The sequence below is a fragment of the Acinonyx jubatus genome, chromosome D1 (genome assembly GCF_027475565.1).
Source record: "Acinonyx jubatus isolate Ajub_Pintada_27869175 chromosome D1, VMU_Ajub_asm_v1.0, whole genome shotgun sequence".
NCBI classification, from domain to species: Eukaryota; Metazoa; Chordata; class Mammalia; order Carnivora; family Felidae; genus Acinonyx; species Acinonyx jubatus.
Window position 1 is genome coordinate 17,476,181 of NC_069390.1, and position 22,507 is coordinate 17,498,687.

Genomic DNA, 22,507 nt, shown 5'->3' on the forward strand with positions numbered 1-22,507 from the left:
CGCAGTGGCTCTACCAAAGGTCATCTGGAGTCATTCTTGCGTGGCTGCATTCATACGATGGTTTGGGACCAAGATCCAGGATGGGCTCTTGGACGTGTCCGGTGACTCAAGGTGCTTCGGTTGAGATGGCTGAGGTGGCAGGGGGAGGGCGTCTCTCTCCACGTGGCCTCTAGTCCTCAAGGAGCCCAACCCCGGCTTCCTCGAGCGGAGTCTGTGGGCAGCAGAGGCCGTAATGGGAAGCCGCGTACCTCTTGAAGGCTCTGGGACTCCCACAGATCACTGCCGCCATATTCTATTAGCCAAAGCAGTCACCGGTCAACCCGCATTCAAGGGGTGGGGAAATAGACTTCATCTCTTCGAAGAATCCACATCAAGGATATGGGTACGGGGAGAAGGGATTCATCAGCGACCATTCGTTACGACTGACCCCAGCAACACAGGACATTCTCTAGGATTCGACACTCAAGGCCCTGTCCTCTGGTTCCAATACCCTTTCACCATCCTGGTGAGCTTCTACGCTCTGGCTTCCTTCTCTGAGTGTCTCAGACCCTTTCCCTCCTTTGGGCCTTTGCCCGTGGGTCACCTTTGGCAGGGCTCAGTATGAACGACACAAGCCCTGGAGTCAGCCTGGAGTGGGGCACCCCGGCTCCACCCCTCACTCCCAGCGCCATGACCTTGGGCAAGTACCTCCACATCTCCGAGCCTCATTCCCTCCACGGTTGATGAGGACGCTGAGGCCTGCCCCCATCAGATGGCTGTGGCGATGAGGTGAGAGACAGCAGGTCAGGTGCCTGATGGAGAGCCCGCCCAGCACTGGGAAGTGACCGCTAAGTGGCGGTCCTGGTCCACTCCATCCTCGGCCGCCTCCACGTCTCTGCCTGGTGCACACCTACGTGGCTTTCTATGGCATATCCTTTGAAGGTTTTCCCTGGTTCCGTCCAAGCCTCACTCCAGGGAGAAGTAGCCACTCCCTTCTTTCGGCTCCCGTGGCCCTCTGCAACACCCCCACTTATGTTCCAGGGCCACGGTGACGCGTACACGTGTGTCTCCCCGAGTGGCAGCTCTTGTATCCAGGAACTGCTTATCATCCCTTTATCTGCAGGGCCCAGAACACGGCAGGTGCTCTGCACGTGCATTCAGGGAATGAACAGGTGGATGTCTGGGTTCCAGAACTCAGGGACGCTCTTGTGCGCCTAGCACCCATTTCTCTCACGCCCGACTGCCACGGAAGAGGAGTGGAAGAGAAACAGGCATCGGGTCTTTGTTCCAGCCATGGGGCCTGTGGACACGTGATCCAGGGTCACGATGGCTGCTCTGGGTACAATGCCTGGCAGCTGCTGAAGCTCCGTCCGCCATCCCTAACTCCTGAGGGCTGCACAGCTCGAGAAGAAGGGGAGCCGCGCTCTTCCCGCAGGGCCGTGATGCATTACAAATTCAGGCATCAAGCAGGAAGGCTACAGCTCAGTGCCCATGAGATAAACGCACACAGCTCGTTTGCACAGAGCAAACATGCTGGCTGCTGTCAGCTTTGTTGGACCCACAGGGACCACAGCGTGGGGATCAAGGAGGCTGGCTTCGGGCGGACGGGCCTCACCCTTCCGGCTCAGCAGGAAATAGTCCTTGCCGCTGAGACTTCCGGGGGGGTAGGACGGGACTGGGTTCCAATTCTAGCTCTGTCACTCAGCGATTCAAACCTGGGCTCATCTCCTCTCCTCTCTGAACCTCCAATTTGTTCATCGGTAACATGGGGATTATGGGAACTCTTCGGAGAGGCCCCGGTGAGGATCGAATATGGGAACGTAAGTGGTATATGATGGGCATAGTATACGTGGGTTTTTCACTGCTCCAAAAACCTTCTCAGGTTCTCTGATCTGTGACCGTGGCTCTGGCCGATAAATTATTCCATAGAAAAAGTAACTGAGCTTGTTAAGTGCCTTCCTAGACTTTTAACAAAGTTTATCGGATTTTAGGAAATAGCAAAGTATAGGTGCTAGGGGCTGCTAGGTTCACTCACTGGGCAATAAGTATCAATGCTAATAATGGGGCTAACAGATGAGCATCTAACATGAGCCTGCGATCATTCTAAGCATTTTATTTTTTATTTTTATTTTTTAAGTAAAAAAGCCCATTCTTTAATGCTTATTTATCTTGAGGGAGAAAGAGAGAGACAGAGCACGAGCAGGGGAGGGGCAGAGAGAGAAGGAGACACAGCATCCGAAGCAGGCTCCAGGCTCCGAGCTGTCAGCACAGAGCCCGACGCGGGGCTCGAACCCGCAAACCGCGAGATCATGACCTGAGCCGCAGTCGGACGCTTAACCCACGGAGCCAGCCAGGCGCCCCTCTAAGCCTTTTACATACATCATTCAGTCTTGGCACTGTGAAGTTGATGATATTATTTTTCTGGTTCTACGGAGGACAGACACTGAGGCCCAGAGAGGCTGAACACCGTTCACAGTTACACAGCCAGTTAGAGGCAGAGCCTGGTTTCAAGCAGGTGGTCTTGAGCCCCAGCCTGTGTCTGAACCTCGGGGCTATACCGTCTACGAGGGGCTCATTCTGGGTTCCCAACCTGATGGCATTTTACAGTGCTAACTGTGCTGTCGCAAATGACAAGGACAAGAGTACCTGATGCTCGCAGAGCACTTACCCCGTGAGTGCACCTGGCTGAGGCTTGGGTGCTCGAACCCACAAACCGTGAGATCGTGGCCTGAGCCGAAATCAGGAGTCGGAAGCTCAGCAGGCTGAGCCACGCAGGCGCCCCTGGCAGAGCCCGCCTTTAACCAGCACGTAGTTCTTACAAGCGGAGGATGACGCAGGTGCATGAGTTTCTGGAAACGCCCAAGCTTAGTCTTGGCACGTCATTACTCAACCGGCGCAACTCAATTCCAAGACACCGCATGGGGCAACCGCTTTGACCTCAGGGCTCCCCACCTACACAGCAGCTTCGCGAGGGCAGGTCTCCTTCCTGAGCCCACCGCGGCTGCTCCTGCCCAGCCCGTCAGCCTCATGCCCCGTCCTTCCCTTCACCAGAGGGTCTCCCTAGGGGCAGGACTTAGCCACCCGGGTCCACGGGCCTCCAGAGGATCATCTGGATAGAATTCAGGGGGTCAGAGAACTTGGAAGGGAATAAGAAAAAAATCACAGCTCTGCGTTCACTGATGTCGACTGAGTTGAGTATTTCCTTTAGTTGTGCGTCACCTCTAGAAATCACATATAAATTCCTCTCACGTTGTATAGGTGCAGGTGCCTTGAGATACCACTTACGCCTATCACTGCCTCGAAATTATGGTGCTTATTAGACCTGCCTCTGGATCTTATTATTGAATGCTTTAATAAAGAAGCACATATCGTGCTAAATTATAAATTTGTGGTTTTAATATTTTGATACTATTTTTAATGTAATTAGTACACCTTCTAATCCAATATATTTTTATTGGATGCATTGAAAAACAATATTCCCAGGAGTCTCTAGTCTTTATCAGACTTCCAAAGAGTCCCTGGCTCATGAAATATTTATAGCAATCCTTTGAGGTAGGACTCTGTTATCGCCTCTCATAATTCCCATTTTACAGAAGATAAAGCTCGGGCACAGGGAGGCCAAGGATACGGCCCAAGGGTACACAGTTAGTAAGTGAAGAACAAGGATGTGGATTCATGGCAATCTAGAGCAGAGCCTGCGTTCTTGGCCAGCACACTTGGTCTAGGCCCCCTCGGTGCCCTTGTAGGCTTCCAGATCATTCCTCCCTGGAATGTAATCACTGCTTTATCTCTTGGCAAACTCCAAGGACCCTTAAGATGCCCAACCCTCAAGATGCTTGGGCATCTTGGTTGGGCATCTACCCAACCCTCAAGGTGCTTGGGACTGGTTTTATTGGTCTCTGAAACCCTGGTGCCTGAGCCAATGTTGAACCCAGAAAGGGTTCTAAATAAAAGTTTTTGAATGAATAAACCCATAATGCCTCATACACTGTTGAGCAAAGACCCCTTTTTCCTGCCAGAATCTTTAGTGCATTAACAAAAAGGCCCCAAACCAAATAATTTGTCCACATTTTATAATGGCATCAGTATCGAGTTGTGCATTTTTACAGCACTTTTGACGTGGCCAAGAATTTTTATATCCCTTCGACTTGAACCTCGAGTGTAAATTGGGCTGGACGGGAATGAGGCACTTGCTTTCACAGAGTAGTAAATGGAGGCTCCAGGCGATTGGTTCCAGGCAGTAAAGCACAGGGATGAAGGGCAGAGGCTGGGATCCCAGCAGTGGCCCGGATTCAAGCGCAGCTCAGCCACGCCCTGGCTGACCACGCACGAGAGCTTCACCTCCCAGAGCCCAGTGACCTCACCCACAGGACGGGGACAGCTATAGCTGCCATGTGGAATTGCCGTCAGCCTTACAAGGGAGGGTGCGTGCTGTCCAGAACAAGTTTCTGGCATGCCGTCAGGATGCAGTAAATAGTATCGGCCCCCCAAGATCAGGGGAAGGATGTTACGGTGTTGGTGTTACTGCAGGGCAAATGCAATCGAGAGCGTGTGCCGCAGCCGGGTTAGAATTCAATTCTCATGCCAACTCAGCCACACGGCTGGAGTAAAAGCCCGTCCTTCCCTGGACCTTGGTTTCCTGATCCGCAAAACACGGTGGGTAAGACAGGTTCAGGATGCCTGGGCTCCAAGTGCCTTCTTCACATGAAAGTTCTGTGCAGAGTCAACCTGGAAAACAAAACCGGGGGCTGCCCAGTGTAGAGACAGGGTGGGACCCCCCCACCCCACCCCCAGGAGCTCTTGGGGGCACTGCTTGAAGTCAGCTGGAACAGCTGGTTTAGCTGGAGGTCAGCACGAGAGAGTAAGGGCCGGTGTAGCCCTGCAGACCCGTCTCCTTTGGTGTGAGGAGTTACAACGGAAGGTGTGTGTGTGTGGCTGGGGGGCTGTTGGTGGATTTCGGCGTCTCTAGACGGGCTACCTCGTAAGGTAAGGTAGCCCGTTCTCATCCATGTTCCAACTTTTCCAGCCCAACTCTTAGAGTGTGTACATCTTTAAGGAGAGTCGGGATCTCCCCACCCCAACCTGTTCCCTTCTTTCCTCTGATTCTCACTGTCATGATTGGGAGCCTTGAGGCTTCCTGGGAACATAACATTGATGCAAAAGGCTGACTACACAGGGCCTCTGCCAGGGGACGCTCTCGGGAGCTGAGCAGTGAGCTGAGCCGGTGGAACCCCCTCCTACGAGATGGGTCCATGGGCCCGCGGTGTAAACGGCCTTTGTTACTTCATATTGTTAAACCGCGGCGCAGGGAGACCGGAACCGTGTGGAAGAACGCAGCGGGGTCAGGCCAGGCTGTGGCGAGGCTCGGGGAAAGCCTATCGAGCGGATCTTCTTTCCCAAATGACTTTCCTCATGTAAAATTGTCTTCTATTATTGCTGGAAAAGGGGTTTTTAAAAGAGGTTAACACGCGACTTAATGAATATGGAGTAATAATGTTCCTTGTATCAAATTAAAATTCTAAGAGTGCCACACGAAACAAGTACATTAGGAGTATCCGACATTATGTATGATTATTACCGGACTGCTTGATTGCCCTACATACTTGGGAGTAAAAGAAACAGTTCCAAGTCTTGCATTTGAATTGGCGAGCGGCACCCTCACGGTGAGAATCTGGGCAGGCCAGAAGCATGCCCACCCTGCTCAGGAACGTCCTGCGATATTAAGATACATCCTCATGATAAACCAGAGGGATAACGGAACCGATAGACAAGAGCATTGTCTCCGTGGAAGCAGGGGGTAGAGAGGGGTACGGACGAGTTGGGATTCCAGGGGCTCTATCCTTATGCTGCGTGACCTTAGGCAACTCACTACACCTTTCTGAGCCTCCCGTTCCCGACACTGTTATGTAGTCTGGATAAAGGACCGCCATGAGGGTACACCGAGGTTCCAGATGTGACAGCACTTTGGAAAGGCTAGTGGGTGACTGAGTTCTGGGGATTGAGGATGATGGAAAGGTCTTTATGACAATTGCTTCCCTGTTCTCGCTGCTTTCCCACTCCTGAAGTCCGGCTGCCATCTATAACACTTAATAACAGTAACCCACACTTATTAAGTGCTCACTAAGGGCCAGGTATTATTTCACTCGGTTCTACTGTAACTTTATGTGCTAAGTATTGTTATTAACTCCATTTTATAGAGTAGGAAAGAGAGGTTCAGAGTGGCTGATAAGCCGCCCAAGGCCACGGGACCAGTAAGCAGCAGGGATTTAAACCCAAGTCAGAAGACGCTAAAACCTCTCAGTTCTTATGCTGTATTCGCCTCTAAAATACGCCTGACAAGCTGCTTCCAAACTGTGCTTGAACACCTCCAGGGACGAAGGGCTCATTACCACCCTCATCCGTATCCTCACAATGAGTGCTCTCCCCTGACACATAAAGCATTATTATGGTGAGATTATTATCTGTAAAATAGAGTGATTGGAGTAGATGCTCTCTTAAGGTCTATTCCAGAAACATCACTTGGAGAGCACAAGCATTTACCGACAAGTCCAGCCTGGCTGTGGAAGAAAGGATTAAACATCTCCGTATGAAAATGGAACGCAGCGAGTAAGAGGTGTGTGTGTGAATGGGGGCAATTAATCCTCTTTTGCCGATCACTATAAAAAAACATTTGCTGGAGAGGAGGCATTTATGCCCTGCAGACACACGGTGCGATTTTAAAATATCTCCACAGAAGGAAAGATGACGGAGGAAATACAAATCTATTAAATGTGCAGGGCAGAAGAAAAAGGGGCTTCCATAAAAGGATTTCTAAAGCATATCAAAGGCTTCTGGGGTCAGCGAGGGCTGTCGGAACACTACCAATTAGAGCTACATGGGAAACCGGCTTAAATCTCAAAATTAAAGATTAAGAGCGCCAATTAACTTGTCTTCTAACAGAAAACATAGCCCTTAATGCTCAGTGTAATTTAATATTTCAAAATTATGACCACAAGCATCTAAGGCTGCCGTTCGACAATATAAAATGGACAATAAAAATCTCCGCGGGGCCTTGGCTATCCCGGCCGAACGGGCGTTGAACTACGCGGGTACAGGGTGGCTCTGAAGTCACAATGGCTGGACTGGCCCCGGGCACAGTTAGGACTGGCCCCAGGACACCTCAGCTCCGTTTTCCAAAGACCCATTCTCTGGCCAGCAGGAACCTTTTGATTTGTGTTTCGCAGGCTTTAATAAGGTGGATTATGCTGATGTGAGCGGAGGAAGCCCCCAGCCGCGCTGAGAGGGGCCGCAGACTTTTCCAGCAGATTTCTCCAAAGCAGGGCTTTTCAACCTTGCGGAGCTTTGAAAATGCCTTCATATAGACCGCAAGCCCAGGGCATTGGAATTTTTTAAAGCTCTCGGTTAATCCTCACCGGCACCTGGGGTTGAAAACTGCTCCTCTGAAATATTGTGGACCCGCCGAAGGAGAGAGAGCAGACATCTGGAACACAGGGAAGCCTTGATTTATGCTGGAGTCACCAGGGTGATATCCGCCATGCTGACAGCGAGCTGTGCAGATGAGAACACGGAAAAATTTCCTCCTAGCAGGTAGGAACTGGGAGCTGAGTAGAACACAGAATTCAGCCTCTGACAAAGTCTTGGAGCATAAAACCAGAAATATAAAGAGCCCACGGCTGAGAATCTAGGTGTCTGGGGACACCCCTACACGTGTGAGGCCCCTGTGGGTGACCGGCCTTCCTAAGGAGGGTGAAGCTGAAACCCCCCTGTGGAGCTGTCCAGGACCTCCTCCTGGCCTTGAACCAGCTTCTCCCATTGCCTGGGTAACAGCGTGGGGCACTGGGCAAGTTCCCAACTGTGCAGACAGATGGATGTACTCAGGGTGCAGAGACACCATTTAACGAGTGATCTTGGGCAAAGAGCTCCCCACCTCGAGCTTCCTCAGTTTCCTCATCTATAAAACACAGATAATAACAGGACTCACGGGGTTAGTGTAAGGACCGCCTGAGATCAGCCCTGCGGGCCCTCGGCGAGGCGTCTGGCTTCACGGATGTCCCTTCACAGACCCGCTCTCGACATCCACGGTGTATCACCTCGTGCCTCCCTGCCGCCGTGCTTTCGCCCAGCCAGGACCCTCCACCTGGAGTGCCTTCCCTCATCGTCCATCGCTCCCTGTCCGATCCCACGTTATTTGCCCTGATGCCGGGTAAGATGCTACACTTACCCCTCACTTTTTTCTCTTTGCTGCTTCTTTGCTGCTTCTCCATTCCAGAATTTAGGTTTTAAACACTCCAACAGGACTGCTCTCTCCTCTTGACCGTTCACCTCACCTGCGTCCTGGACCCCTACTTTGCAGTGACCATCGTCTGCCTGAATCACACTGTCACTCCCCCCCCCCCCCCCCCTGCTTAGGATTCCCTGAGGATAACCGGTATGGCATTTCATCTCCTGGAGGCCAGTGTGGAGTCTCAGAAAAAGCATGTGCTTTGGCACGAATCCTCCCAGCGAGCCAAAGAGGTAAGCCCTATTCTTATCCCCACTTTACAGATGAGGAAATCGAGGCGGAGGTTAAGTCACTTGCCTCAAGGCAAACAGCCCTAGTTCAGAGCCGAGGCTCGAGCCCAGTAGGCTGGGCTCCAGAGTCCTGGCTCTTTACCGCTTTGGGATGCCTCCTTGCAGAGTGAGGTGAGAAGAGACAGGAAGGAGAAAGGAACGACCAAGGAGGCTGGGTTATGGAGACACCCTGAGCCCCAGCGGGAGCACGGAGGCTGTCATCAGCATCAGGGGGCCTCGGGGAGGTCACATGAGCCCCGAGTTTCCTTTCCCATCACTGTCTGTGTGAACCACCGAGGACGGGCTCAGAGGTCACTGACCAAGCATCTGGTCCGGAGTGATGCCCTTGTGCCCAGACACTGCCCAGCCCTTCTCCCACCTACCTGGATGGGTGGATAACTCCGAGTCCCAACCTTCCCCCAACCAGAAGGTGGGGGGCCCTAGGCGTCTAGAGTGATGGCGGCGGCATGAAGGAAAAGACCACACCGTGGCCGAGAGCAGACTGAAAGAAGAAAGAACCAGCTGGAAACCTCCCATCTAGCAGGGCCCGTGTGAAACGCAAGCAGTAACATACCATGTGGCCCATGATCCCGTGGGCTGGAGCTCTCACTCCTTCTCCCCTTCTTTCTCATGGCCGGGCTCCAGCGCCCTCCTCTGATCCCGCTGGTGACCGTCCTCCGGCCCACAGCCCTGCCCACGCACCCCTCTATAATGACAGTGGTCACTCTGCCTTACGCTTAAGCCCATGGCCTGCTTGGTCGTGCAGACCGTGCTGGGCTTGAAGATCAGGTCCAGTCTTACTCATCTCGGTCTTCGCCAAGCCATCCCCCCAGCATGTGCCCGGTAAGCCAGGGTCGGCTGGCTGGATGGTGCCCCCCGCTAGACAGATCAGCCAACTGGCGCACATCACCTTGACCCGGCGGGCCACATGAATTCTGAGGCCTGCACAGCTCCTGGGAAGTCTCCTTCCCTCTGCCCTCTCCCCACCAGCTCACTCTATGCTGCTGACCATCCTGCCTCCACCACGGTCGTTAACTGGGTGGGGGAAGGTCTTAGGTGGCTCACTTAACTCCTCTGAGCCTCAGCTGCCCCATCTGGAGAAGGGGGCCGTAGTGCCTGCCTTACAGAGTCATTCGAGGATACAGTGAGCTGCCATTGAAGGAGCCTCGCACAGGCCCTGGCAACAGGAGACTCCTACAGTCACTGGTTTCCTGTTGGGATCCTCCCTTCCAAATCGCAAAAACAAAGTGCTTCCGTCTGGCCCCGCTGGCGTCCTTCTGCTGGTTCCCAGGCAGTGCAGGGGCTCCAGGGTTACCCCGCAGGGCCCTTCTCCCAGCCTCCTTCACGGTGATGGCATGAGAACAAAGCCAGGCCTCATACGGGTCTCCCAGGACCCTTGCCAGGGGGACGTCAATCCCTCCCCCTCAGCACAATGAGGGCCCTTTGCCTCCCCACTGTCACCTCCCCTGGGAAGGCTGGTGTCACGGAAGGGCCTCCAGGGGAGGATGCCCTCGGGCAATACCGAAACCTGGTGCTGGTGGTAGTCATGTGCCCTCCCCCCATCCCGTCCCGACCCCCACCAAAGCTTCTGAGGGGCTTCAGCGCTGCAGACCCAGGGGCTGAAACCGCTCTTCTGCAGAATCAGCCTTCACAGACCAAACCAGAACAGGAACAGTTTGAAAACTCAGTGATTTTAGGCCCAGAGAACTAAATGTTCAGAGGAGAGTACAGAGCAAGGTCTGCTCCATGGAGGGGGGGCTGGGGGTGGGGGCGGACGCGGACACTAGTGCTTACCCCCCCCCCCCCGCTGCCAAGTAAAACGTAAGTCGTTTGGATTTTCCGGCTTGCCTTCCTTAACAGTTCATGGAGGGGCTGCTTCTGCTATTTGTAACCTTTAAAAAAAAAAAAAAAAGACACAAAACTCCTCGAGGTGTTTTTCCAATTCTTGGGACAGCCTTTCGGGGTTTGTTTTTATGTTCACAAATTCATCCTGTTCTCCTGGCAAAGCCGAGAGGCGGGCGGCTATGGTTCTCTTCCTTGTTTTCTAGATGACTAAGTGGAGGAGGCTCAGAGAGGTGAAGACAGTTGTCCCTGGTCACCCAGCTAGCGAGTGCTGGGCTGGGGTCTGAACCCCTCTCACCACCAACTGGTAAATTTCCCTTTGTGCCCTGGGGCTTCCGGAATTGGGGGGGGGGGGCGGGAAGGGAGGAGAGCGACCAGGTTTCGGGCTTTTTCTGCTTTTCTGTCTCTCTCTCTCACCAGCTACAGGGATGGCCGGCCCAGAGCAGAGCACCTGAAGGGCTGTCTAGAAGGCAAGGAGCGTGGGAGGGGAAGAGATCGGGGACATTCACTCGTGGGCTAACTTCTGTTTCTGTTCCCTGTTGCAGGTACTTGTTCCTCTGCCATATCACTTGGGCTTCCGCATAGTTTTCCTTTGAAGAAAGGGATAAACAGCTTAAAAATAAATGGAAACCAGCGCACCAGACCAAGCGAAGTCCGGGGCTCGTGCCTGGCGGATCGGCGTGTGATAAGGTGGGTTTCCGTGCAGGCCGTGGGGAAACACGAAACTCACAAACCTAGAAGAGACTGGAGAGCCTCGGAGCCGCCAGCGCGAGTGGTGGGGGGCGATGCCTCTTCGCTGAATTTGAATTTAAAATCCTTAGCCCTTAAAAAAAAACAAAAAAACAAAAAAACAAAAAAACAAAAAAAACGGGCAAGACCCACCGTGCTACCTCCCAGCGGCAAAACCCCGGGCAAGGTTTTGCAAGGGGAAGGTTTTGTAAGATGTGGGCCTGGCCTGGCCTGAGGGGCGTGGCCCGCTAGGAAGGTCAGCTCCTGATGCCCTGCCAGCGACTCTGACCTCCAGGCCGGTCTGGGAGGTTTTCCCTCATCCAAGCAAAACACGTCAGACCTGGGCACCTCGGGTCAGCCTCGGGCAGGGGCTGGCAGGGCCACTTAAGAGAGGCAGGAGTTTAAGGAAGTCTCTGAAGTCGCTCAGACATCTGCAGAGGCTAAAACAGCAATTTCCTCTTGGTGGCGGGACATGGTGTTCCCAGAGGAACACGTGGCCCCCAGGTGCTGATCGGCCGCGGCTGTTGTGTCCCTGACCCGCTTCCTGCGCCTCGGCCTGCTCAGAGCCAGAGTGAACCTGTTTGACAGTCCACACAGGAGCAAGGGCCAGGGCTGGGGTCACTGTGACCAGTAAGACATGGCCCATGCCCCTGACGAGCAAAGGACACGCCGGGAACTTCTGTCCCCCTAGCCAGTGGGGTTCTGGAAGTAATGGCTACAACAGACGCTACAATTTGTTGAGAACTTCCTATGTGCTAAGTGCTTCACGTGCATTAATTACCTCATTGATGTCGGAGAAGTCCTATTGCTCCATTTAACAGATAGAAAGACTGAGATTCAGAGAAGTTAAGTCAAACGGTAAGTGGCAGAGCAGAGATTTGAACCCAAGTTTAGTGCCTAAGACTTCACCCTTGATCACGGTTCATTATCCAGACCCAAAGTATCTGGAGTAGTGGGACCCCACCCCTACCAAGGGCTCCTGCCTTAGTTTCTCTGTACCATACATTTTCAGGGAGACAATGTCCCCCCCACTCAGGGCGCAACAATTGCTTCCGGGGGGGGGGTTACAAAAAAATCTTACTTTTTAATGTATAAAGCACTCATACAATATATAAACAGATGTATAGCATATCTGTAGTATTAAAAGTTGATGCGGGGTGGGGGGGCTCCGATTAGAAAAAAAGTGCCTGGAACATAGTAGTTGCTCAGCAAACAGTCGTTCCTTCCTTCACTGCCCACTGGAGCCAGATGTGAATCGGTCGTCCCATTGGGAGCTTTGCATATTAGTCCCAGGCTCGGCCCAGTCTCACCCAGGTCCACCCTCGCTCCGTGAGCCCTTGCTGTCCAGGCCCCAGCAGGCTCGACGTCAGAGTCTGCTCCCATTAGGACCTAGGTTCACCCCCGCCCAACATCCTTGTTTCCTCCTGGGAGGCCCCAGCTCCCCAGAGTTGGCTGTTGGGACTCGTTACAGGTTAAACAGGTACAGGCTCAGCTCAGCTCCAACGAAACTGAACACTTCAGGTCCCTGTGGTCAATTCTCCCAACACAGGGAAAAAGGTAATTGTCAATTAACGAGCCCATCAACTGAAGCGGGAGGAAAATCAATAGCACGGACCAATACGAGTGTTCTAATGCCAGTCAGGATTCCGGGAGCGGGAGCCTTTCAAATAGGTACACGGAGTAATTGGCTGCTCCCTTGTGACCCGTCCCGCGGACTCTACAACTCTCCAATTAACATGTACCGTTGACGGGCACACAATTATTTGGGTTCACTGTGCCCCAGCTAGTGTTTGTTCAATCAGAACTTGCAAATACACAGAAAGTGCGCAGAATAGCAAACGCGGGATGGCTCTGGGGGAAGCCAGACAGCAAGTGGGTCTTAAAGGAACCCTGGACTTGGGATTTCTCTTCCAGAGAGCTGCCCCGAGTCTCAGCTCGGATGTTGGCCCACAGCCCTACTGTGGCCGGCCCCTGACTAGACCTGTCCTCATCCCACTGACGAACTCAGAGGGGGCTGCCCAGGGCTGGGCAAGCACTGTCTCCTGCGATCTACTGGAACCATCTACCAGGTGACTATCGTCCTTTGCAAAGAAGGAGCCTTCTGCCTGGAAGGCCATTTCTCATCTCTCCCACCTGGATCATTGTGACCCATCCAAATCAGTCTCCAGATCCTCGGGGATTCTTCCTGGATTTTTCCAGGCAGGGCCCTTTTCCCTGTGCACCTTAGCTTCCTGGGCTTCCTTCTCCCTTAGCACGTATCCCATTGGGTCACCCCACTGTCTTATCTCAGTGTGCCTCCCCAAAGAGTAACTGAGCCCTTTGATGTCGGAGACTAAGCATCTCTAGACATCATCACTAGCAGAGAAGGGACTTAGTAAAGGGCTGTTGGGTGGACGGGCGGGTAGGTAGTGCAAAAAAAAAAAAAAAAAAAGACTTGGCGAGTGGACGGGTGGATTTGTGGGTATACGGCAGAGCAGATGAGGAAATGGAGAGACTGGTTGGGAATGAAGGTGGGTAAGAGCGGAGAGGATAGGTGGGGGCACATAAAGAGGTTGGGGCTGGGAGGTCAATGGGTGGAAGGATGGCTAAAAAGACAGATGGGAGGCTGGCTGGATGGTGTTGGGTGGTATCTGGAAGGCCATTTAGCACTGTGGTTAGCAGCGAGGGCTCTGGAGCCAGATGTCTTGGGTTCCACCTAAGCTCTAGTATCCCCTTGTCTTCTGGCTGTGTGACGGTGGGCAAACGAATCATTCTCTTCGGGCCTTAGTTTTATTACCTTTAAAATGGAAATAATACTAGAACTTCCCTTTTAGCTTGTTGCCAGGGCTAAGGTATACCTGGGAAACACTTAAAACCGTGGCTGACACGAAGGAGGCCTGAAGAAACATTAGCCACTGTAATTTGTATTATTAGCACCGTACCTATTGAGAGACAAGTCAACAGATGTGTGGAAGGATGGCTGGACGTGCAGACGGATGGATGGGCAGACGGATGGTGGCGTGACGAGGGAATGAGTGGGGGGACAACCTAATGCACACACAGATGAGTGGAGGGTGGGGGGAGGAGAGGAAGGGAGAGGACGGGGGGTTGGACACCAGAATGGATGCTCCGTGGGAAGGGCAGCAGGTGGAGCGATCGCAGGGAACCCTGCTCTGAACTCACCCCCAAGGCGTCAGAGTCTGCTACCTGCCGCACTCCCGATGGGAAATCCTATCGGAGTCGTCCCTCCCCAACACCTAGGTCTGCTCCTGCTCTGGCTCCTGACAGTTTACAAGCCAAGCTGTTCTCTGAGGCTCTCGTGGCACTCAGCAGCTGGTCACGCAGTCCCTGTCCTCCCTGTCACAGAGCCATGCCCAGGGCCAGGCGGGCTCTCCTCCCAGATGGCCCTGGTCTGAATCTGCTGGGACTTCAAGTCCGCACTGGGGAGCTCAGTGCTCCACCTGAGGCAGCAGGACACAGCTCTGCCCCTGTGACTCCTTTTACGCTGTGTAATTGCCCTCAGCCTCCCAGGAAACTGAGGGAATGGAGTTGAGCAGCGACTGCGTACCAGACCGACCCTCGGTGCTTTTTGTCATATTTAATCAGTATTACAATCCTAGAAGGTGGAGTGTAATCATCCGTGTCTCACACATGAGGTCGAGAACTCAGAGTCACGGAGAGCAAGTGGAATCAGGACTTGATCCCAGTCTCCCACTCCAGACACCAAGGCTCTTTCTACAACCTCAACATTCTTGGGGGCCTCAGAAGAGGATCCCATCCCATTTCCAGGGGGTACACAAACTGTTGCTTGGGGACAAAGCTGGGACTATGCCAGGATTCTGGACTCCCCCAAAACGCCTTCTAGGGATAAAATATTTCTTATTGATCTTATGTTAGAACAACTTGGCTAGAAGAAGACCTGTTGGTTCAAAGAGTTCAACCATTGCCCCCCCCCCCCGCCCCCAACCTTACTCCATATGCCGGTGAAGAACATAGACATGTACTCCTTTGGTCGCCAAGGATACCACAATCTAATGTGATATCTCCCCAGCAGGAATGGTCCCGGTACTGGTCAGACAGGTGGAACAGCCCTTCTCTGCCCGTCTCATGGGTTGGCAGCTAATCCTGAAATCAGCTTGTGATCCACTCTCAGGGCTCCTTGTGTCTTAAATGGGACTCTTGAGAACCAAGAGCCTTCAAAATCATGGATGAATCCTGAATCTCGCCCCCCAGGAGCCTCTCTTACTCTCCTGTGTGGGCAGGCCGACCCACTTGCACAGGTGTATCTCCTCCCTGAGCCAGACGGGAGGCCTTCTGTGCGGATTGTTAAATATCTAAAATTTTCCAGTGCTACCTGATGTTCAAAGTACCTTGTCATAGGATCCCCAAAATAGCCCCAGTACAAGAAAAAGAAATTATAGACCAATCTCACTTATGAAATGGGACAGGAAATTCTGAATAAAATATTAGCTAATGGAATTCAGCAATTCATATTTTAAAGTACATCATGATCAAGTAAAGTTTAACCCAGGAATGTAGGGTTAGCTCGATATTGGAAAATTTATTCTACGACACGGCACACGAACAGACGAACGGAGAAAGATCAGAGCGTCATCTCAAAACATGCAGAAAAGAGACTTAATATCATGGAACACATATTCGTGATTAAAACAGAAACTCTTGGTGAAATAAGGGGAAAGGGAACATCCCTAATCTGATGAAGTGTATCTATGAAGAAATTTAAGCAAATATTTCACTCAAGGATGAGGCGTTAGGCCTAGTTCCTTTAAGTCAGGAGTGAGGTCGGATACCCTCTATTATTGACACTGCTCCACATTGAACTGAAGACCTAATCAACACAATGAGGAAAGAAGAAATGAGTAAATCGTGTAAGAATTCAAAAGAAGTAAAACTGACTTCATTTGCATTGCTATATAGAAATTGCCCAAGAATCTACAGTCTTCTAGAATGAGTAAGAGCGTTCGCTGTAATACAAGCTCAGTATCTAGGTCTCAGTTGTGTTGCTATTCATTCTTAGTAATCAGTTCAAAACTCCTCTTAATGGGGTGGGGGACTTGGAGGCTGGAGGGCAGAGCCCCAGATAGAAAAGATGAGAAGACGGTTCGGCCAAAGACCAAGTCCAGCGTCGATGATGCAGTCGCCATTATTATTTTCCCCTGGTACCCTTCCTGGGGAATAGCTGCTCAGCTGTTGTGGAATGCTGAACCTCCCCTTGGGTGTTGGCCAGGAATCTCCATTCCCAGTGGAGGGCTCTACCCCCGCAGAAGGTGTGAGGGCACCTGAAGTCGGTCAGTCAGAGAAAAAGACGTGGTATATCTTTTTTTTTGGAAGTATATTTAACATCGTGTTGCATTAGTTTCAGATGCACAGTAGGAGTCAACAATTGTATACACTTCTCAGGGCTCATCAAGGTCATCTATTTCACCCATGTCCCCATCCACCTCTCCTTTGGCAACTACCAGTTTGTTCTCTGTTAAGAGTCTGTTGTTTTGTTTCTTTTTTTTTCTTTGTGTGTTCGTTTTGTTCCTTAAATTCCACATACGAGTGAAATCATATGGTATTTGTCTTTGTCTGTCTGACTTATTTCACTTGAGACTATGCCTTCTAGGGGCGTCTGGGTGGCTCAGTCGGTTGAGCGTCCGACTTCGGCTCAGGTCATGATCTCACAGTTCGTGAGTTCGAGCCCCACGTCGGGCTCTGTGCTGACAGCTCGGAGCTTGGAGCCTGCTTCGCATTCTGTGTCTCCCTCTCTCTCTGCCCCTCCCCCACTTACACGTTGTCTCTCTCTCCTTGAAAAATAAATAAACATTAAAAAAAAATTTTAAAAAATTATACCTTCTAGGTCTGTCCGTGTTGTTGCCAATGGCCAGAACTCATTCTTTTTTATGGCTGAGGAATATTCCATTATATAGATAGATGGATAGACAGACAGACAGGTTCCACGTGTTCTTTATCATGGCTTAGCTTTTTAACATAACTGCCAGCTGGCGACTTGGAAACCCTCTGTCAGTTTTTGCTTACATGTGGGAGCCTGCCTTGCGGAAAGCAACTTGCTTCTGACCCTTTCTCGCCCTCTCTTCATGGAACCAAAGGGTGTTAGCATTGTAAGGGCACCCAGAAGCCACGCCCTTTGTCACTGGAGAAGCTAAAGCACAAAACAGTGAAGTGATGAACCCAGATCCCTACAAGCAGGAGCAGCCGAGCCTGGATTACACACACACCTACCTACACCCCTGGGTGTGTGCCTGAGACTCATTCCACACCCTCCTGCACACCCACTGGGTGCCAGGCTCTACACTAAATCCTGGCATTGTACTTGGGATTGAGACAGACCCTGGGGTGCCTGGGTGGCTTAGTCGGTTAAGCATCTGACTTGTGATTTCGGCTCAGGTCATGATCTCACAGTTCATGAGATCGAGCCCCATGTTGAGCTCTGTGCTGACAGCACAGTGCAAAGCCTGCTTGGGATTCTCTCTCTCCCTTTGTCTCTCTGTCCCTCCCCCACTCATGTGGCTCTCTCTCTCTCTCAAAATAAATAAATAAACTTAAAAAAAAAAAAAAAAGACAGACCCTATCCCTCCTCTCTTAAACCTCACAGTCCTGGAGAGAAGACAGCCATGAATGGATAATTTGCATTAGCGAAACGCACACAAATAAAGAAATTAAGCAAAGAAAAATAAAAACCTGGGAGAGGCGTAAAGGGGAAGCTCAGGGTGCTGGGAAGGGGAGTCAGGGACTGCTCCAAGGAGGCGCCAACATAGAAGGTGTGTCCGGAACGAGGCGCCACTCAAACAAATAAAAACTGTACAGGAGAAAAAAGACTCCTTTCAAAACCTCAAGACAACCCTGAAAGGTACCTCATAATAAACCGAGCAAAAGAGGTGCTTGACTTTTATGGAGAAACTCACAAAGCATTACAAAAGGAAATACAAGAAAACTCCGGAAACTGAGGGCAGGATGGGAGATGAGAAGGAGGGGGTGAAGGCAGGCAAGAGGGGCCTCCCCGCTGCCCACGCTGGATGGGCTCTGAGCAACACCCAATGGGAACGCAAAGAACGATTTGGATTCTGGGCTCTGGGCACTTGAGTTAGAGTTTCCCTCTGGTCACGGGCGGTGCTTTCATGCCCACTTTTTGCAAGCAGAGCTAATGCACATGCAATTTTGTAACCAGCCTTTTCCCACTTAACGATACAGCACGGATACTTCCCATATCGTTAAGGGCTGTTGAATAAAAAACCATGAAGAGTGGCTCTCCGAGGCAGACAAGCATGGGGGCTTCCCGGAGTTCGGAGAGGAGGACAGTGTGCGGTGGGGGGGGCACGGACTCAGCGTACCATCTGATCCCCTCGACCAGGACCTCCACAGGATGCAGAACTTTTCCTTTCATTTTGCAAATGAGGGAGTGGGGCCGGGGGGTACACGTGCCAGCTGCTCAGGGTCCCCAGGGCTCTTGGCTCTGTGCTGCTCCCAGAGCTGAGGGTGGGGGCAGACCATGCCTGTCCCCCTTTGTTCCCTGACAGCACGGGCACCGTGTTGTGGGGAAGGATACTCGTCCGGTCGCGTGCTGCGTGACCACACTGCCTGGCGGCATGCTGGAGGTTGGGCTACAGGGGAAAACAGAACCAAGATCCTCCTGCCTTGGTTTCCTAGGACTGAGGCAACACCACCACCTTGGCAGCTTAGAGCAAGAGAAAGGCGTTATCTCCCAGATCGGAGGCCAGCAGTCCAAATTCAAGGTGTGGATAGGGCTTCGCTACCTCGGGAGGCTCTGGCGGAGACTCTTGCTTGCTCCTGGCAGCTCCTGGCGATCCTTGGTTCGTGTCCGCATCATCCGCTGTCTGTCCCCATCTTCACGTGCCATCTTCCCCGTGTCTCTGTGTCTCAAGCCTCTCCCTGTCTTCTCTTATAAGGCAACAGCCATTGGATTTGGGGGGTCCACCCTAAATCCAGGATGCTCTTATCTCCAGATCCCTGACTTAATTTTATCTGCAAAGACTAAGTCCAGGTAAGGCGAAAACACAGCCACCGCGGCTCAGGACTCAGACGTGTCTTTTTGGGGGGAAGCAATTCAACCCACTCCCCTGACCCACATTCTAGTGAAGGCAAATGAAGACGTTAGACGGTGACGAGTGCTGTGCCGAAGGCAGAAGAAGGGAGGGAAGAGGACAGAGCCTGCGGAGCGGGCAGGGAGGTTCTGAGCGGGATGCTCAGGGGAGGCGTCACTGGGAAGGTAACATCTGAGCACAGATGTGAAGGCGGTGACGGAAAAAGCCATGTAGGTATCAGCGCGAAAAGTGTCCCAGGGAGAAAGACCAGCAAGTTAAAGAGGCCGAAGAAGAAGCATGCCTGGAAAGAATCAAGCATGGGGAAGAGAGGGAGGAGGGGAGTCCGGGCAGGGGTGGGGCCCCCGTCCGCAAGGTTCCTGCAGGCTCTTGCTCTGAGCAAGATGGGAGCCATGGGAAGGTTTCCAGCAGAGGTGAATACAACAGGGGCACGTCACCTGCTGGGCGCAGACCAGCAAGGAGGAAGCTACCAGATCCAGATGGGGGATGCTGGCTTGGACCGCCATGGCGCCAGTGGAAATGGAGCATTGGTGGGAATTCTGGGTGCGCTTTGAAGGCAGGGTCAGCAAGATTTCTGATGGGTGTGAAATGTGAGCAAAAGGGAGGAACCCCGTACAACAGCTGGGTGTTTTGGCCTGAGGAACCCAAAGCGCGCACTTGCTTCTGACCACGTTGATGGAGGCTGCATGACGGACAGAATTATGGGAAACCTTAGGAATCACATTTTGGACAAGTTGGGCATGAGACGTCAATTAAGAAGAAATGCTGACTCGGGGCAGGGGGTGCCTGACTGGCTCAGTCGGTAGAGCCTGCAGCTCTTGGTCTCCAAGTTGTGAGTTCAGAGCCCCAGGCCGGGTATAGAGATTACCTAAAAATAAAATCTTAAGAGAAGAAGGAGGAGGAGGAGGAGGGGGGAGGAGGGGGAAGACGAGGAGGAAATGCTGGCTGGGCAGTTGGATATTTGAGTCCGGGGTTTGGGGCAAGGTCTGAGCTAGAGATACAAAGGTGGGGGTTGTGAGCCTAGAGACACCGTTTAAAATCCAAAGGGCAGGGGCGCCTGGGTGGCTCAGTCGGTTGAGCGTCCGACTTCAGCCAGGTCACGATCTTGCGGTCCGTGAGTCCGAGCCCCGCATCAGGCTCTGGGCTGATGGCTCGGAGCCTGGAGCCTGTTTCCGATTCTGTGTCTCCCTCTCTCTCTGCCCCTCCCCCGTTCATGCTCTGTCTCTCTCTGTCCCAAAAATAAATAAAAAACGTTGAAAAAAAAAATTAAAATCCAAAGGGCAGATGAGGTCCTGATGGGAGTAACTGCAAAGAAGAGGCCCCGAGAATGACTTTACCAAGGATACCCCAACATTACAAGATCGAAGAGGGAACCCACAGAGGAGGGGGACAGGAGTGACCGGTGAGGTGGCAAGAAAGCCAGCAGAAAGTGGCACCTGCAGAAACCAAAGAGTGATTTAAAAGGGAGGCGGTGGCCAGTTACGGGCCATGCCACAGCTGGGTCAGGTGGGATGCACGCAGAGCGACCCGTGGGGTCTTGGAGGTCTCGGCGTCTTAGATGAGGGAGGTTCAGTGGAGGCACGGGATGGAAGTGGCTGGCTTGCGATTAAACAAAGTGGGGGCAGGGAACCTGGGGACACCCGCAGAGACAACTTTTCCGGGTGTTTGGCGGTAAAGAGGAACGAATGAATGAGTTTGAGCTCCCTGGTGCTGGGGGACCTTTTCTTCTGGTCAGCCTTATGCTACGTGTCTATCCCCTGGCATGGAGCCTGGCACTTAGTACCCATTCTTTAATGTTTATTTATTGGTTTGTTTTTGAGAGAGAGAGAGAGAGAGAGAGAGAGTGCACGGGGAGGGGCAGAGAGAGGGAGAGAGAGAATCCCAAGCAGGCTCTGTGCTGTCAGCACAGAGCCCGACACGGGGGCTCGAACTCACGAACCGTGAGATCATGACCTGAGCCGAAGTCGGACTCTGAACCCACCGAGCCACCCAGGCGCCCCAGAAGTGGGTTTTTTTTACCGGGCTACAGACACGGTTGTGCGGAGGTCCGATAGATGGTACAGTCCACCCCCCCCCCCACCGGAAGGTTTGGGAAGGCTGGGGAAGGAGGGGAGGGGGTGCTTGCGCTGGGGGTTTGGATCCACTGAAGGCCTCGGAGGAGGAGGGATGTGGTCGGAGCAGGGGAGGGAGAAGGGGCGTCAGGGAGACCAGGCGGGAGGCTGCTGTAATAGCCCGTGCAGGGGTGGGGGGTGCGGGGGGGGGTGGGGAGAAACAGGCAGGAGCCGAGCTGCAGACCCGCTTGCGGGCATGCAGGGCAGGCCCCGGTGCCCAGCTGCTGACTGCTGGAGAGCCAAGCCCTTTTCACGAGGCAGTTAGAAGCGCTCTTGGGCAATCTCATCTCTAAAAGACTGAATTTCATTATAATTTAAGTCTTTCTTGGGCTTCATCAAAGGCTCTGAGTGTCTTGAAAAAGAGAAGCATCTCTTTCCTCGGGTGAGGGGAAACCACGCCAGAGCTTTCTCTTCTAATATAAACTAGACAAGGAGATGCGGCTGAACTGGGCAGAGCCTGCCGGAGAACGCTAATAGACTGGACGAGAAGAGAATTCTAGAAAGAGACAGCTCCAGAGGGTGGTGGGGCAGAGCAGAAAGAGGGTCCGGGCTGCCCGCCCCAGGTGGGCTCCCCGGGGACCCGGGATCAGCGTCTGCAGCCGGAGGGCCGCAGGGCCTGGAGGGGCTCCGCTTCTCATCTGGCGAGAAGCTTCTCCGCCCGGAGACCAAGGAGACAAAGACCCCCTCGCCCCCAGCATCCTTCCTGGTGCATTTCCAGTGATCCCATTAATTGTGGAGGTTCCGGGGCTGGAATGGAATTCATGGCGTTTCCTGCATAGGAGCGCGCAGTGGGGGTGGATGGAAGTGACCTAAAAACATTTAGCCAGAAAAAAATAATAATAATAAAACCCACGCAGGTTTGACGCTCCCACCAGAGGCCGGGAAGGGGTTGGGGGCTATTGTGCACGCATGCATGGTTTAAAATATCACAGGCGGTTAGATGTCTCACGGCCGCCTTGGCTTATAAGGAGGTGCTTTGCTTTTGTAAAATCAGATTATTTTCTTTCTGCCTTTAATAAAAACCAGCGCTGGTCTCTGACTCACAGGCTCCAAACAGCCTTCGCTGGTTACAGAGGCTGGGATTTCAGCAGGGGCACGGGCTGGAACTGTTCTCAAATAGGAAATCGAAGACCCAGAGACAAAGGAGGGGAGCGGGAAGGGGGGAAGGGGGGAAGGGGGGAAGGGAGAGGCAGAGCAGGAAATAAATGCAGAGTTAATGCTCAGCGAGGGCCT

The 22,507-nt window shown here is 52.6% G+C and overlaps 2 long non-coding RNA genes across 9 annotated transcripts in view; one reads left to right on the forward strand and one right to left on the reverse strand.

Annotated features, from left to right (window-relative positions):
• LOC106978041 (uncharacterized) overlaps positions 1–22,507 on the reverse strand; it is a 96,076-nt gene that overhangs the window by 22,478 nt on the left and 51,091 nt on the right. The window lies entirely within an intron of this gene.
• LOC106978042 (uncharacterized) lies at positions 8,353–16,091 on the forward strand. 2 transcript variants are annotated; one of them, XR_001430735.3, is made up of 5 exons: positions 8,353–8,493; positions 10,578–10,678; positions 10,917–11,061; positions 13,015–13,169; positions 13,914–16,091. It is a non-coding gene; the product is annotated as an uncharacterized LOC106978042 (long non-coding RNA). The 2 variants fall into 2 exon arrangements; XR_008290372.1 differs by lacking the exon at positions 8,353–8,493 and having other exon boundaries at positions 10,398–10,678.